Here is a 15,705-nt window from a genome sequence, read left to right as displayed (position 1 = left end):
ACATATGCTGCGATTCATTATGCAACCACCCACACCCCTTGCCCGCATGAAACTAGTAAACTCTCCTTTTAGCGGACCCCTTTATAATGCATACGTGGGCAGCTTACAAGCCAGCGCTCTGAGCGTTGATTTCTCTCATCTCAAGTGATTCCCTCCCCCACCTGGTTAAATCTACCAGTTCCACTGGTTGCATCCTTGTATCTCTCTAGTTATTATTTTTTCACCAGCCACATTCCTTAGCTAATCTGTTCCCTGCCCCGATTTGTTCTCTTGTACACCACCTCCCTGGCCGCTTCAAGGCCACGTCTGCTACTGCTGCCACGTCCGACCCCTTGCACTTTAGCCGCCCCCGGCCCACATCATTCTCCCCTGGGGGGGAGAAAGATGGAAGATAGGTGGGGATAGGACAAAACCAGGCAAGACACACATGTGTACAGGTGAGGGGAGATATTGACACATAGATGGACAAAGGCTAGAGATGAAAAGACAAAAGGCTGTGAGAAAACAAGAGGGAGCAAGACAGGAGAAGTGGGTACAAATCCAGGTGAAGCACAAGAAGGAGAGGGGTAAAAACAAAAGGGGTAGGTTGAGGGATTGTTGGTTAGTTACTTAAAACTGAAGAATTCAATGTTCAAATTATCGGGTTGTAAGCTGCCCAAGTAGAATACAAGGTGCTCTTCCTCCAGTTTATGTGTGGCTTCATTCTGGTAATAGTGGAAGCCCAGGACAGAAAGGTCAATCTGGGAACAGGAAGTTAAGATGGTTAGGGATCAACAGGCCTTGGCAGACTGAGCGCACGTGTCTGCTAAACCGTCAGCTAGTTTATGCTTGGTCTCATCCATGTAAAGGAGATCATATCAGGACGGGATGCAGTAGATGAGGTACTTAACATTCAGCTCAGAATCTTGGTTAACATCTGTTGTGCCACAGAGGCTTACGAGTTTCTATGCCTGAACTAATCTTTGATTTCTACCTAGCAGTTACATTAACATACAATATTGTGTCAATTTTGGCTGTGGTTTCAAATCTAGAAGCGAGTTGGGTATAGGGAGGTTGCACAGTAGTCGAGGTCATGATCCGTGACCCGTACTGTTGCCACGCAACGCCAACTGGAGTACACGTGATGAACTGCAGGTAAGCATTTACAATGGCTGCCAACACCAGGGCCCTTTTGTCCCAGCATCCGGACTGGTTGCACACTCGCGAATCCCGGGCCGTCTATTCCGGGGGTGGGGGAGGAGGTTGGGCGGGAGGAAGGGGGGGTGAGGGGGGGGAGGAAGAGGTCGGAGGGGGAGACGGGGGGGGGGAGGAAGAGGTCGGAGGGGGAGAGGGGGAAGGAGAAGGTCAGGGTGCCGGTGCAGTGGCAGTGGCTCTGGGTGGGCGGAGGGAGCAGACCGTCCCCAACTCTGCGGCAGCTGACGTTGCCCAGAGCCGCGGGCCCGCTCCACCCGGCCCTGCGTGTGGGCGCTGCTCACCCACTGCCCGTGACAGTGCGGCCCACAGGGGGGGATGGGGCGGAGGGCGGCCGTGGCCGGACGGTGCTGACCCTGGGGGATGCGCTCCTTCGGCCGCTTACACCTTGGTGCTGGGGTTCAGAGCAAAGATACTAGAGCAGGGGTGGGGAACCTGCGGCCTTCTAGGCCATTAAGTGCGGCCTTTTGAATGAATCCAAATTTTGTAGAACAAATCATTTTATTTTTATTAATGTTTTTGTTCATCTTTTATTATTTTAATTTTAATTTTAAAATGAACGTATTTAAAATACCAAAGAGTAAAAGAAGATTCAACAAAATAATCCTCCCTGACTGACGGCCACAATTAAAACATTAGTAAGTCATGAGGGCTATTTTAACACCTGTTATGCTCATGATTTAGTTCTAATGCGACTCTAGAATGTACGTTAACTTTGACATGCACGAAAAATGCTTTCTTGCTTTTCAATCACATTGCTGTAAATCTACATTCTCCTACCTAACCCAAATCAAGACGCCCTTAAGGTCACAAATTACAAATACCCATCTAGAAGATCAGCTGAAATTGTGTACCTCCATGTTGCAACCAAATATTCAAATGCTTTCCCACAAAAAGCAGTCACAACAAAGTAATTAAAAAGTTAATTAACTTTAGAATTAACATTTTTTTTTCATTTTCTTGAAGTTAATACATAGTAGTTAGATTTTTACAAAATAATGTACATTTTGAAGTATATCTAATTGAAGTTTCTTGGATGCGGCCTTATTAGATTACAGCTAACTTTTAAAATAAAACTGAAACTGAATGCAGAATTGATTATTTTTGGAACAATGGAAGGCAGCCCTGAGCTATCTGCCTCCCAAAAGAGCCTACTTAATCACGGTTTAATAATGGGGGAAAAACTCATACTTAAATTCTGGAAAAACGCCCCAACACCAACAATAAATATATGGATTTCAAATATGTTCGAAATGCTACATCTGGAAGATATGAGATTCCTTCTAGCAGGCAAACCAGACCATTTCCAAAAGATTTGGTCTCCATTTATCGACTTACTACAAGTATAAGGTGCAACAGAATTCTGAAAATAAATGGTTTCAGGACCTGGTGAGGGGTGAGGAAAAATATGAAGTTGGTATATCCCTTTTATCTCTCTTTTTTTAACTTTTAATATATCTTCCGTTTTATTTTTCTCTTTTTATTTTTCTATGACTTACTTCTTAATTATTTTTTGTGTTTAAGGGTCTCTTTTGCTCACACTTCCATACACTTCCTATCCTATTTCACTCTCTTTACTTTTCTGCTTTTTAAAGTTTAAAATATGAAGTGGTGCAGGAAATGTATTATGTTATTTTTGGCTGATATCATTGTAATGTACACTACTTCTAATAAATAAAATTAAAAAAATTACAGCTAACTTAATGCGGCATTCCAATATGAAAAGGTTCCCCACCCCTGCACTAGAGCATTTGGTTAAGAGCGCTCAGTCACCCAAAAAAATAACCCCACAATATTGCAATCAAATTGCTCTGAGTTTGAGTTTGCTTTATATAGAGAAGGCTTATCGAGATGGTGCTGTCTGAACACAACAATGAATGCAGCTATTAGTTGCGGATTGTAAAAGACGCTACACCATGAGATAACACCAGTTTAAACCTGATACCTTCCCGCTTTCAATGACAGCACCCATAATTATTTACAGCGCAAAATTTGACCATTTCGGCGTTTTTTAACAGGTAAAGTACCCGTTTTGTGTGTTAACAGTGTATGCCGAGGCAGTCGTGTTCTCCACATGGATTGAGCTGCTCCGTGCGTCATGCCCTTTGACCTCACGACCTTACATGCAACTCCCCTATTCCAACTACGCATGCCCAGGTCATAGGTCATTCGCGATAAACACTCTCGGCAACCGTGCTGGCGCATGCACACAGACCTGCGCCTCATACGCAGCCAGGATCGAACCCGGATCTCCGGCACCGTAAGCACTGCCGAACCACCACTGGACCATCCCCGTCCCCTCCCGAATGCCCCACCCCAGTCTGGGGGCGCCCGGAGACATCGGGAGTCAGACGGGATTGGCGGCCCAGGCTTACAGCCAGCCTAGAGAAGCAGCGTTAACTCCAGCTCAACTTTGCCTGTCCCGCCGGATTAACCTGCAGCCCTGGACTGTCGGGAGTCAGACGGGAGAGTTGAGCTAGAGTTAGTGCTGCTTCTCCGCGCCGGCTGTGGGCCTGGGGTGCCGCTCCCGTCTGGCTCCCGACAGTCCAGGGCTGTAGGTTAACCCGGCGGGACAGGCAGTCCCGTCCCTGTCCGGAAGCAGCCGGAGGTGTCGGGCCGGGCTCGCAGCCAGCGCGGGGGAGGAGGAGGCGCTGGCTCCAGCTCAGCTCCGGCGGGCTGGGGACCGTCGGCTGCACCTCTCTCCTTGCCCAGTGGCTGTCGGTTTGCCTCCTCGGTGGAGGGTATGAGTCATTACAAACAGTGAGTCAGTCGGAGCTGGGATCGGCAATGGAGCTGCTTGTAGTCTTCAAGTCAAGTCAAGTCAACTTTATTTGTTACATACACATACAAGATGCGCAGTGAAATGAAAGTGGCAATGCCTGCGGATTGTGCAAAAACAACAGAACAGAATAGAACAGAATCAGTATTTACATGTTAGAGAATTTTTTTTTTTAAAAGACACAACACATCAATAAATTAGTACAGTAAATTAGTCCCTGGTGAGATAAGAGTTTACAGTCCTGGTGGCCTGCGGGAAGAAACTCCGTCTCATCCTCTCTGTTTTCACATGCGTGACAGCGGAGGCGTTTGCCTGACCGTAGCAGCTGGAACAGTCCGTTGCTGGCGTAGTAGGGGCAAGGCCGTCTTAACAGCATTATAGGCCACGGGCAAAGCAGTGCACTGGGACCCCTACACTTCCAGTTTCTTCATGCCGAATCAAATATGTCGTCATGCACTTGCGATGTTCTTCTCCATTTTCATGTTCTACAATAATATTCTACAATACATAGATTAGCATGGGGCCCCTACGCTCGTGGGGCCTCGGGCAACTGCCCAGCGTGCCCATGCGCTAAGATGGCCCTGGGTAGGGGTTCCCCATAATGTTGCTGGCTCTGGATCTGCACCTCCTGGTGTATAGGTCCTGCAAGGGGGTGAGTATAGTTCCCATAGTGCATTCGGCTGAAAGCACTACTCTCTGCAGAGCCTTCCTGTTCTGGGCAGAGCTGTTCCCAAACCAGATTGTGATGTTGCCGGACAACATCACAATCTGTTCTACAGCCCCAGAGTAGAAGCACTGAAGGATCCTCAGAGAGACTCTGAATTTCCTCAGCTGCCTCGGGCATCAAAGGCCCTGCTGGTGGAGCTTGTGGTGACTCAGATGAAGAGGTTTGGTGGTGGCGGAGGCCAAGCACCGGTCATCGGCGGGGATCGGTGCTCGGCTTTCGCTGGCGCACCGATCCCATCGTTGGTCGGTGGATGCTGGGTGGGGCAGGGGGTACGGCTGGCGTTTCCCGTCGAGGAGCGCGTTCCTCGGGAGTAGGAGCAGGCTTGGGCTGGACTAGGCGCTTCTTCTCCGCGCTGGCTGTGGGCCTGGGGCTGCCGCTGCTGCTCCGGGGTCACCAAGGACGTCTCCAGCCCCCCCCCCCCCCCCGGGTTCGATCCTGGTTGCGGATGAGGCGCAGGTCTGTGTGCATGCAGCAGCACGGTTGCAAGAATGTTTATCACGAGTGACCTTTGACAAATCCCATGATTCCTTGCGTTTTTCGGAATACCAAACTCTCTTATTGTGAACCATGGGCGACCTAGCCACAGCAACTCCATGACCCATTCCTTGCAAATCAAATTTAGTATAAATGATTTGGGGGACCACATTTAGTTTATAAACAGATGATCTGAACAGACTTGACCCATAGTTTGTTAATTGAATCTCGGCAACATAGACAGGTGTATCTTTCGATACATATTCATTAATTGGTTGAGTTTCTATGGAATGACAGAGGTTGAGGGGTGACGATAGAAGTATTTAAAGTAATGAGGCATAGATAGGATAGACAGTCAGAATCTTTTCCTCCCCCAGAATGGAAGTGTCCAGCACGAGAGGGCATAGCTAAAATGTGAGAGGGGAAAGTTTAATGGAGATGTGTGAGGCAAGTTTGTTTTTTAAACACAGAGTGGTGGCTACTTGGAATGTGCCGCAAGAGTGGTGATGGAAACTGATACAATGCTGGTGAATAAGCGCTTTTGATAAGCACATAGTAGAAGCATCATGTACAGGAGGTTGAGATCAGTTTCATTTTCCAGGCGAGGAAAATCCAGGACCAATCAGGTCTGGCAACAAATGACCTCAGGCAGAGAGGTGCCCTGGTAGGCCCATTGTTGGCTAGGGAAGGAGTGATCTCAAGAAGGATGTAGTGCGGTGAACAGTGGAACTGGGTAAATGACTTGGGTGGAGGAAGGGATAAAGCGGAGAGGGGTGGGGAGTGTAAGTAAAAGTTAATTAAAATGAGAGAATTCAATGTTAATACCGCTGGGTCATAACCTACCCAAGCAAAATATGAGAAGCTGTTCCTCCAGTTTTCATGTGGCCTCACTCTGACAATGGAGGGGGCCCAGGACAGAAAGGTCAGTGTGGGAATGGGAAGGAGAGTTGAATCTTGTGTATTAGTCATCAGCCAGAATTAGGTCAGTTTTTCATGTCGCCACCAACAGCAACCACTTTTAATTTGTTCATCCCTGATATATCACACAAGCCAGGAATGTAGGTCTTTATAGTCACACACCACCATTTACAGTAAGTTTTAAAAGAGTTCTGTTGAAACATGGGTTCGGGACAGATTGGGTTGCACTGTGCTGGCCCGGATCAATACATATTGCAATTATGTCTAAATTGATACTCTGTTGTTAAACCAAGAGCAGGATAACAGGTCCTGTTGTGGTTGCTGATACTCAAAATTAACTCAGGCGACACATTCTGCTTGTGCTCTTTTCTCAGATTCTTCAACATCCATTGCTTTAGTGAAGGACCCCTCTGGGCTAGTGTTGTTAGGTATGAAGGTGCAGCAGTGTTCCCCAAACAGGACACACACACACCCTTCTTCTGACCTCATTTGCAACAGCTTCAGAGTCACTAGTGTCTCCAAAAACCTCACTTACTATCTGGTTAAAGCTTTGCTCTCCCCTTATGTCTTTGTCCTCCTGTTATTATCGAGCCATAACTGTGGGACAGTCCTCGTGCCATGACTGAGATGATACCATGTGGACCGACCATCTACCTGAACAGCGGTGGACTAGGCCCTAGCAACTGTGAACAGTCCTTGCCTTCTTTGCTCATTCCACTTCCTTCGGAAGGCTCGTACACAAACCTTGTCTCCGGGTTTAATGGGTCCTTCCTCTGGGTTCGTTTGCTTTTCCTTTTCCTGTGCATGAATAGACTTGTGTATCATAGTTAACTGTTGCATACACAGCTTACGTTCTACATCTAACTGGTCCAAACTTGGTCCCTTGTAGGGACCTCTCCATTTTGGCGTTGGCATGGGTCTGCAGTGAGCATCTCATGTTGTGTCAAATGAGTTATTTGATTAGTTTACATGCGACAGCTCATCAGTGCCAATGGCAGGGCATCATTCCAATTCAAATTTGTAGTTGCACAAATCGTATTTAGCTTAGCCTTCAACATCCCATTAATTCTCACCACCATGCCCTGTGACTGAGGGTGATATACACACACCCAAACCTTTGTTTCACTCTCAGGGCCTGTAGCACCAGCTTTTCTACTCTCTGAATAAAAGACAATCCGTTGTCGGAGCTAATTTCTGTAGGTATACCAAACCTTGAGATTACTTTATTCATCAGAAGCTTTACTACAATCCCTGCACCTAAACCTTTGGAAGGTACTGCTTCCACCCTAAATCTATTGATCACTACTAGCATGTACCTTTACCTTCTTACTGTCTTTATCATATCCACATAGTCGATCACCAGGTGCCTAAATGGCTTTTCGGGCACAGGAATATGACCTAAAGGTGTTGTTATTCCCTTTCTAACATTCCTTTGAGCACATACCTCACACTGTGACAAAATGTGGTTTACCGAAGCCTGTAAATAGGGTGACCAAAACCCATCCTTTTTTACCTTTCTTATTACTTCCCCCCTTGCGCAATGGTCTAACCCATGCACTTCTGAAATAAGAATGGTCAACAATGGTGTGGGTGCTACCAGCAATCCCTCAGTAGTCCACATGCCCTCCAAGTTCTGCTTAGCCCCTTTGTCTCCACATTGTTTGCTCTGCTAAGGTTGCCTTACCTTGCATTTCATTTATGTCCTCCTCTGTGGGTTCCAAATCCAAGCTTACCTGAGGTGCAATAACGATTGATCGGCATCCAGACGCTGTTCTGGCTGCTTCCTCTGCAGCGTGATTTCCCTTTGTGATCATGTTATTTCCCTTCTTATGTGGCTGGCATTTAACGACAGCTAGTGCCCTAGGGTTCATTATTGCCCTTATCAGGTCTGTAATTTGCTGATAATGTTGTATGGAGTCTCCGTTGCTTATTTTAAAGCCTCTCTGTTTCCATACTGCCCCAAACAAGTGACAGACCCTGTGTGCATATGATGAGTCTGTATAAACATCAACTTTCTCACCTTCCATCATTTCACAAGCTGCTATTAAAGCCTTAATTTCTGCCATCTGAGCTGAGCAAGGTTGCGGGCAAGCTTCCAATTTAATTATCTTAAACCCTGATTGGTCCTGTTGCACCACTTCAAACCCAGCATGATTGCCATTATGATCCCGATAACAAGAACCATCCAAAAACAAGACCTTTTTGTCCTCATCATTCAATGGCTCTGACTAGATCTGCTCTCAACTTCGAAAATACCATCGTTTTTTCCTACACAATCATAGGGTTCTCCCTCATGACCAAGCGGAACATAATCAGCCATATTACATGCTGGTGTCAACACATATTTTCCCTTCTCCAACAGTTCTGCTACCTTATTGTGTGTGTATATGATCACGGGATAGCCCATGGTCACAGACGATGCTTTTTTATATGCATGGTGCAATGCGGCCAATCCCTGATAGCAGGATGGGTATCCCTGAGCTACCTCATCTAATTTTGTACTGTAATATGCTATAGGCTGCTTTGCTTTACCTATGCCCGTGTCCTGTGCCGGTACTGCTGCAGTGTAGCTCTTCTGCCTGTTAGAAACATACAGGTGAAAGGCCTTTTCATAGTTTGGCAGGGCTAGGGCTGGAGCTGACTGTAACTCCTCCTTAATAGTGTTAAAAGCTGTTTCCGGATCATCATTCCATTGCAAAACATTTCTCAGGCTTGTGTGTCCTGCTTCCTTCATTATTTTCCTTAATGTCACAATTTCAGCATACTCTCCAATCCAATCTGAACTGTATCCAATCTGTATTCCCAAGAACATCATCATCTGTCCTACTGTCTGAGGTTTGGGAGCTCTAATTATTGCCTCAATTTGTTCCCTTCCAGGTCCTGGGTCCCCCAAGGGATATACTGTGTCTGTCCCTTTCTATTTAAAAGCATCTGCATCATTTTATCCCTCCGTTCCTGTTCCCCTTCTTCTACCTGTATGTCTTCTCATTCCAATTCTTCTCAGAGTGCCTTCTTTCTCATTCTAGTCTCTTTTTCTTGCTTCTCCGATGTTCTAGCTTTCCTTTGCAATTCTTTCACCTTTCTTTTAAAATCTTCCACTAAATCCTCTTCCCTTATTTCCCTTGCATCCCCCCTATCGCTTCCCGATTCTGTTTACTCCTCACTGCCTTGCCCTCCTTTCAGTGACCACTTGTCGATCAGTTTCCAGTCCTGTCTATCACTTTCCTCGATCCCCCCCCTTCTGCTGAATAGGATGCCTCAAAATCCCTCTGGTTCCTCAGGTCCTGCAGCCTCCTGATGTCCACTTCTAATTCCCTTATTTCCATCTCATCATCCCAACTTACAACCTCTCGTTCTATCTCAATTATTCCCTTTACTAAGGGACACTGCTTTGTACCGTCCAGACCCAGATAGGGAGGGGGATGCCCAGGGTCTCTCAAGCTTAGATATAAGATAGACTTTTTCCTTGGAGTTCCTGGCTTTCTTGCTGCATTTCGGTTCTCTCACCCTTTTCCTTTGTCATATTTACCACCTGGTATACTTTCCTCAACCTCTCTCCTTCCGCTCTAAACAGCTTAAGTACGTCTAACTCCTTTTCTCTCTTCTTTTTTCGCGTTTCCAACTTATCTTTGGACCTATAATTAATTAACACTTCCATCTCATCACACATGTTTATATCGAAAGTGCCTTCCTTGGGCCACTTCATCACAATTTTTCTGTTCTTTTTCCTCATTTCTCAGAGTGCTTTATAATGTCCTCTTTAGACACAGGAAACTTTTTACTTAGTAGTTTAACTGCAGTTACCTTACTTATTGTATTATCTTGTTTAGTGCACTTTATCAATCAGTCCAGTCATTGTCCTTACACTTATTCCGTCCCGTTCCTGTAGTTACTATCCTATCCTATACACTGTCTAGTTATAATAATTTCAGCAGGGAACCAGATCAACCTACTACGAAGGACCTTAGTGTTCCCGGGAGCTTCTTCGGGGGGTCAGTCTCAAAGGGTCTGACTAGTGCACTTTTCTCTCCCCATCTGATCCCGGAGACCCGACTCGGCCTCGGAGCTGTGGCGGCGGCGGCAGCGGCAACGGAGACCTGACTCGGCCCCGGAACCGTGGCGGTGGCAGCGGAGACCCGACTCGGCCTCGGAGCTGTGGCGGCGGCAGCGAGTTTGAATCGGCGCAGAGGGAGAACAAAGAGAAAAGAGGGAAGAGACAGAGACTTTAAGATTTTGCCTTCCACCACAGTGAGGAGGTGTTTGGTGAACTCACTGTGGTGGATGTTAAATTTGTGTTGATTGTGTGTTTTTGTCATTTTTTTATTATATGTATGACTGCAGGGAAACGAAATTTTGTTCAGACCGAAAGATCTGAATGACAATAAACAAATCATAACTAATCTAATCTGAACCTGCAGCCACTTACTCAGTCGTTGGTTGATGGTCCCAGTGAAATCCCAGCTGGCTTACTAAATGATAATGTTTGCATCTTAAAAAACACACAAAATACAACAAATTTAAGTAAACCATACAAGCTTTCACTTTTTCCGTCAAACGGGAGTGGTCGGAGATGTTACAATCCAGAAGAATCCAGTGATACTTCTGGTTCCTCAAAATATCACTTTAATTATTAAAAATTCTGGGGTATTTTATACAAATATAGTCATACAGGCAGAATATCAGGAGCATTAGGTGATGTCCCATGTTGTTGTTCTATGCCAGATCATGGCTATCCCGTTGTCAGTTAGTTTCCCTTTCGGGCCTTTCTTATCTGATTGACCTTTCTCAACCAGAAAGCTTGTCTGAAAAAGCCATAAAATCTGGTCGTGTTCCAGCTAGCAATGCAATAGCAATAAAATTATTTTCAATTGCTCCAATCCATCTTCCCAATATTCATAATTTCAAATTCCTAGTATAAATATATATTAATAACAATTTCCCAAATTAACACTTTTTAAAAATATATTAGCTTATCCAATCTCATCTAACACATGGCCAGTGGCATTCAAGTCTCCTTTTGAACTCAATTCAAAAGATAAGGAATAGAAAGAAAACAAACTTAAAACATCAATAAGCCAAAGCAACCTACATTTTTTCCATCTCTCCTCTGTTTAAAGTTAAGAGAAAATAAAGAATGAACAGTTAATTTTCATAGATTACTAACACATTTGCAAAGAACAAAGGAGTAGAAGATAGCTGTGTATGCTCCGCCCTCATACAATTGCAGCTTCCTAAAGAGACACACATGAGGCTCTGCAAAGATTTATCACATAAAAGAGCAAGCTCATTCAATGATATCCTATTTCATCAGTGTAGGATTAAATCAGCATTCATCCAAAACCGGTTTCACAAACAAGTAAGTCTTCTCATTCTCACTTTCAAAGAAATCATGCTTCTCTTAATACTTTGATGCACCCTAATACGTTCATACATTATTCATAAATTCAACACATACTGAAGAACAGTCGTGATCCAAAACACACATTAAGACATTCTTATATCCCTCTCGACCCTTTCTCACCCTCTTAGACACCGCTCATAGCTTCAAAGTGTAAGCTACATTCCACACATTACACATTCCCTTTCCCACATACACAAATGTTATCCAAAAGCAGTGCTGCCAGAGGCCCGTCAAAGCGTCACGGCGCAGCCCTCTTGTTTTCATAATTATTTTTCCATATTCAAAGGCGTCCCGTTGTAATTTCTAAAACTTCTCTGACAAAACCGTTCTGTTTACTAGAATCGTTAGTTCTGTGGGGACCAGTATAAAGAATTTACAAGCTGCCGTATGGGCAGTACTATTAGCTCAGGCATTCCCCTGGGAGACTGCTTTGTCGGGCCACTCATATAGGCATTGCACTGGGAGGACTGAGGCCTGCAGTGTGGGTAGTATCGTCTTTAAGTTGTGAAAGTCTTCTTGTTGAAATGAGAGTTAAGTTGAAAAGGAGAAATCTGCTTGGAATGGGCGGGCATAATTCACTGTGGGATGGTCCAATTCCCTGTCAGTCAGGATCCTGGGCTCTGTGATTGGACATTGATCCAGATCGTGATTAGTCAGACTCCGTCATTCAAAGTCTTGCCACACCCCACACCCATCAATCTCCACAAACAAAGACACACGTTCTCCTCTTTGTTTCTCTTCTGCAGAAGCGAGCTCGCTGCTCTGTGCCAAAAGTTATTCAAATTTTGAAGGCAAGTTTGTTTTAAACAAAAGTACTGAGATTTGGCTGAGATTTAAATATCTTGAGCAGCCTCGATTCTCATGCTCTTTTTCCTTCTTTATTTTGTCTTCTGTTTTTTCTCTCTGGTGCTCTGCGTTGTTTAACTCTCTCGCTGCTGAATTCAATACTGCTTCTTCTTCCTCTTCTGCCTCAGCCCTTTCCCTTCTTTCTCATCTGCCTTTTCAGTCTCCAAGTCGCTATCAGTATCATTTTTGTCTGGGAGTGCCCTTCCCTGTAGGGGTGCTAAAGCCTTCCCCTCTACCCCTACAGGATCTTATATGGGGGGGGGGGGGGGGGGGGGGGGGGGTGGTCTCACTATTCTCAACTTTGTTCCTCATTTCCCACCAAATTTGTTCCTTCATTCCCCTCCTCTTCTATAAACAGGGTTGCCATGTCAGACAAGGGGTCTCCAGAAAGATTACCAGTACTGGGTTTGTTTTTAACTACTATTTGCTTGTTTTCTGGACTCTTCTTATCAGCGCTTTCTTTCTCTGCCTTGGCCCTTAACATTTTGCAATTTTATGTTACCCAATTAGTCCCTATTGTCCCTGACTTTACATGTTCTGTCTGTACAGACCCCTTATTCTTCTAAGGGCTCTAGCCACAGAATGCTTTGCCCGTTCAGACCCCTTTCTCTTCTAAGGGCGGTAGCCACAAGGTCTTATTCTAATCCTGCCGGTTCAGACCCCTTATTCTTCTAAGTGCGGTAGCCACAGGATGCCTTGTCCGTTTAGACCCCTTTCTCCTCTAAGGGCGGTATCCACAAGGTCTAATTCTTATCACACAAAATCTACTTTCTCAGATTAATTATTTTCTACTTACTGCGCAGTCTTCTTGAGTAATCCTCCTGGTCTCCTCTTAGAATAATTTAGTGACAAATTCTTTGGGTCGGAGAGGCCCTCTGACCGCCTAGACGCTTCTGTGTCCCCAATGGCTGCCCATTTACAACAGGTTATTAGCCCAAATGAAGCGGAAAACCGCCTATCTTTTTTGCGGGTGGCCCCCTTTGTCCTGTTGTCCCCGGGAGCCCCTGAGGGCACTGGGAAGCGCCCTTGGCTGGTTGTCTTTATTGAATGGGCCTCTTTCCAACCCTGCTTGCTGCGCCAATTTTGTTGTGGTTGCTGATACTCAAAATTAACTCAGGCGACGCAGAGAATTCTTCAAGAAGTTCAAATATTTGCAAATCAAGGCTGAAACACTCAAAGAGCAAATTACTGAGAGTTTACTTTCAAACAAAGAGTCGCCTCTTTTTATGGTATTTATGACTGTATGTCTCACCCCTGATGAATTTCCATACCCAATCACTTGCATTTACTTTTTTCCTCCTTCCCAGTTATTTTCCATTCCATAATTCCTATTTTTAAATCACATGACTCCCCTTTCTTGGGCCCCTTATTTCTCTCATCCAATGTTTACTTTCCTATCTTAGGCCTCCTTTATTGCTCTTAGTCATCTCGGCTAATGGTGTTACAAAGTTACAAAGGTCATATAACTGTCACAACAGATTTACATTAAGTGGTGAGCTAGCTTTGAGGGGAGAACCCAAACACCTTCCCCCTCAATTTATATAAACAAAAACACACAAAGGCGAGCACAACTATCTTGCACAAATGTCTTATCTCAACATAAACAAGCTAATCCAAACATGCAGAGCAAAGCTAATACAAAGGATAATAGACAAAGGATAATATTTAAGTATCTCAAGTATTACAAACACCAAGAATATAAAATAAAGATAATATACTATAGTCCTTATATCTACTTTTCTGTAAAATGCTTGAAGGTTGCGTACGGTATGTAAAAAGATAAGTAATTGAGTTCGTTAGTTTGGGTTCCGATAGGCCATAATCAAGCCATGTTTTAATTTTATAATCAAGTAGACTTCCACTTTTAAGTGCGTTAGCCAAATGTTGGTTGGGATGGGAAACCCCCAAGAGGAAGATCAATAAACAGAGTCAGGTAGTCAGGAATTGCAGGTCCTGCTGTTAAAGGTCATTTGTTTATACCTATCACACTGCAGAAAAGTTTCCCTATGATTGTCTCATAGAGGAACTAAATAGAGGACACCTTTTTCTTATGGAGAGACATACTGGGAAGGTGGAATTAACAGAATTCTGGAAGTAGGTCATATCTGTCATCAACATTAACAATGAAGAACACGCTGGCCTTTCAAATATAAAGCTCGAGTCATTGTACCTTCAGGTCATGTCCTATATTCAACTGTTCCAGATTGTAGGCTAGGATCCCAAAAGCAAGTTTTAAAGATCAACATCTCTATACGTATAAAAGTCTCATCTTGTATGTATGGGTGTGTGCATCTATGCGTGTGTGTGTAAGCGTCTTTCTACCTTTGTCAAAACGCCACGCGCTAGCGCAGACATTTTCACAGATTATTAATCACATTAACGCCTTCCACAAAATAAACTGCTTCATTTTACATTTCAGGCTATATTTCACAAGTTACAGCGTTTTAAAAATAGTCAAAACCAAAGATCCGCTCTATGATCTTTGGTCAAAAACCAAGTTTTCAAATGGCAAACCTCCTTCAACCCGCTTCGAGTGACGTCACAAAGTGGGGGTGGGCGGCCACCAGCTTCCAATGATGTCAGGGAGAGGGCCACATTTAAATTTCATTGCACCTTCGGGTGCATGTGACAAATAAAATTGACTTTGACTTTGAATTAACGGTCCGCTTTTTCCGACCCGGGCTTCTACCCACGACGCATCGAGACCGCGACGGTGAAAGACATCGAGACCGCAGCGGTGAGGCCTCGCGACGATGGGCGAGGGTAGTTGCTACGGCTACACTCCCTCTCTCGCCCCTCCACCCTCACAACTCCCCTCCCTCCCCCCCTCACTCTCTACCCCCTCCATCTCTGCCCCTCTCCCTCTCGTTCTCTACCCCCCTCCCCCTCTCTAGGGATTGAAGAGGGAGGCCTTGCCCTCTCTACCCTCCCTGACCCCCACTCTACCCCCCTTCCCTCCCTCTCTCTACCCCCCTCCCTCTCTCCCTCCCCCCCTCCCTTTCTAAGGATTGAAGAGGGAGGGTGAAGAGGAGGAGGGAGTGCTGGGGGATGAGGAGAAATTATCCATAACTGCGCAGTTGGGGGCTGTGCGCGAGTGGTTTTCTTCTTCTTGCGTATGGCATGTACAGCCCAAAGTTGTAGGACAACTTGTTCTATTTGATCTTATTTGATTATATTCGTCGAAACAGGGCGGACCACGTGAAGGTTGCAATCTCGCACCCCCGCGTGAGTGGTGGAATATTGCGTTGGGGGAACGGGTGAATGATGGAATATTGCATTGGGGGAGCAGATCCAACAGGTCTGCACTTGGTCTAGTTGAAATTAAAATTGGCGCCATATTGTTAAAATCATGACAAATGAACAATAAAA

This window comes from Amblyraja radiata, chromosome 1 (assembly GCF_010909765.2).
Source record: "Amblyraja radiata isolate CabotCenter1 chromosome 1, sAmbRad1.1.pri, whole genome shotgun sequence".
NCBI classification, from domain to species: Eukaryota; Metazoa; Chordata; class Chondrichthyes; order Rajiformes; family Rajidae; genus Amblyraja; species Amblyraja radiata.
This window is presented reverse-complemented; position numbering follows the sequence as displayed.